Source organism: Phoenix dactylifera, chromosome 17, assembly GCF_051530095.1.
Source record: "Phoenix dactylifera cultivar Ajwa chromosome 17, Ajwa_hap1_PhDact_Kaust_v1.1, whole genome shotgun sequence".
Lineage (NCBI taxonomy): Eukaryota > Viridiplantae > Streptophyta > Magnoliopsida > Arecales > Arecaceae > Phoenix > Phoenix dactylifera.
This window is the reverse complement of record NC_143206.1, coordinates 1345252-1347746: the sequence shown is the minus strand read 5'-3', so window position 1 is coordinate 1347746 and position 2495 is coordinate 1345252. Positions and strand designations below refer to the sequence as shown.

The 2495-nt window shown below is 40.4% G+C and overlaps 1 non-coding gene across 1 annotated transcript; it reads left to right on the top strand.

Moving 5' to 3' along the window:
- The first annotated feature begins 1534 nt into the window (after nt 1-1534).
- Nucleotides 1535-1644, top strand: LOC149750989 (small nucleolar RNA R71). The gene has a single exon (XR_016398938.1). It is a non-coding gene; the product is annotated as a small nucleolar RNA R71 (small nucleolar RNA).
- The last annotated feature ends 851 nt before the right edge of the window (nt 1645-2495 follow it).

The window sequence follows — 2495 nt, the reverse complement described above, 5'->3', positions numbered from 1 at the left end:
CAAGGAATGGACGTCCTAAAATGACCGGAATCTGAGACTGTGAGTTCGAAGCCGGATGTGTGTCCAATACAATAAAATCGACAGGAAAGTAGAACTTGTCTACTTGGACTAATACATCCTCGATAATCCCCCTTGGAATTTTAACTGACCTGTCAGCTAATTGCAAAGTGACGGAGGTTGGCTTCAACTCACCTAAACCAAGTTGCTCATATACAGAATATCGCAACAAATTCACACTCGCCCCTAAATCTAACAATGCTCGCTCTATCCTAAAGTTGCCTATGATGCATGAGATGGTTGGGCAACCTGGATCTTTATATTTAGGGAGAATGTTGTGTTGCAAAATAGCACTCACATTTTCAGTTAAAAATGCCTTCTTCTTAACATTTAATCGGCGCTTAACAGTACACAAGTCCTTCAAAAATTTGGCATATGAGGGTACTTGTTTGATTGCATCAAGAAGAGGTATGTTGATCTTTACTTGTTTAAAAAGCTCAAGAATTTCAGAATTAGGTTCGAGCTTTTGCAACGGCTTTAACCGTTGTGGAAAAGGTGGAAAAAAAGGACATTCAACTTTCTCGGTAGAGGTTGGGACCTCAACTTCTTCTTTGTCCCTTTCATCGGCTTTGGGAGCATTAGAATTAGAAGTGACCTGCGGTCTCAATTGGATGGTTTGATCAATGACTTTTCCATTACGCAAAGTCATGATGCTCTTTGCATGCTCTGTACGCGAACTAGAAGGAGCTGTATTATTACTACCGTGCACTTGTGGGTTAGGTTGGGGTTAAGCTGGAAGCTTACCCTTCTCTTGGGTACTTAGGACGGTAGTCAACATTGACAATTGGTTCCTTATGTCTTCAAAATTTCGAGTATTTTGAGCATTGATATTAGCTTGACCTTGTAGAAAAGTTTGTATGGATTGCAAGGTATCCTCAATATTCGGCTTTTGAGAAGGTGGTGGTGCATAAGTAGGATGTGCAGGTGGAGGAGATGAATGGTGTGACTGTTGAGGATGATCGTTTCTCCACCTAAAGTTTGGATGATTCTTCCAACCAGGGTTATAGGTATTCGAGTATGGATTGTTATAAGGCTTTTGGTAGGAGTTCATAGCATTTGCTTGATCGTGCAAGACTTCCTTGAATGCCGGTATGGTGGGACAATCTGTAGTAGTATGACCCGACATATCGCAGATACCACAACACTCATTTCTAAGTTCTATAGTCTTGACAGGCTCAATCTTCCTAAGCTCAATTTCTTCTACCTTCCTAGTGAGGGCTGCCATTTTAGCATGAAGATCATCCTCAGTTCTGAGGTTGTAAAGGCCTCCCTGTACAGAGCTAGTAGGCTTAGGTAAAGACTTGGTGTTTCTATCCCCGTTATCCCAAAGTTGGGTAGTCTCAGCAAGGGAATCCAAATATTCCCATGCCTCATCAGGTTGTTTTTCTAAAAATCTACCATTGCACATGGTCTCTACAAATGTTTCAACTGTGGCGATAAACCTTCATAAAAGAAGCTAATGGTTCTCCAAGTTTTGAACCCGTGATGAGGGCATGAGAGAAGAAGGTCTTTAAATCTTTCCCAACATTCATAAAATGTTTCATTATCTTTTTGTTGGAAATTGCTAATATGTCTTTTTAAAAAGTTGGTCCTTTGTGTGGAAAAGAACTTCTTCAAAAATTCTCTATGCATATCTTGCCAAGTTCTTATTGATCTAGGTCGCAACGAGTTTAGCCATGTTTTGGCCTTATCTTTTAGAGAGAAAGGAAACAATGTCATCTTGAGGACATTCTCGGTGACGTTCGGCACTCTAAATGTAATGCTCAATTCTTCAAAATCTTTTAAATGAAGATACGGACTCTCGGACTCTAACCTGTGGAACTTGGGCAGCAATTGAATTACCCCGGGTTTGATGTCAAAATGTCCTACATTATCAGAAAAAATTATGCATGAAGGCTGACTAGTCCTAGCCAGTTGTGGGTATTGTCTTAGGGTCATAACATGGGGTTCACATTCTCGATCGTGGTGGCTTCCCGCATCTTCATTTAAATCAGCCATCTCACAAGGTGTGAGATATTGAGAAGGAATTTCAGGGGTATGTCCTAAGGGATGATCTAAAGTTGTACGACTTAATCGACCGGTGTCGTCCCTATTCCACTTTAGCATGCAAAATAATTCCCTCTCTCTTTTTTTTAAATAAAAATAAATATAAGTACCAACTAAAAATACCCTAAAATGACACCCTAAAACAAAAATCTATTCACAATCAAACATGCAACAAAACATTACACCTCAATTTCTAATGTTTTTTCTTAAATTTCTAGACAGCTCCTAACTGGTTTGAAGAGGACACCTAAGCCTCCAATCCGGTCTAATGAACCGAGTTGACCAGGTAAGCTCCCAGGTAAGTGGAGGGGTCACGATGCATTCGCAAAGGTCCCACTTAAAACCCACTTGCCTCGAATAGATGAACTGTCTCCCTTATAGGGACAAAGCTT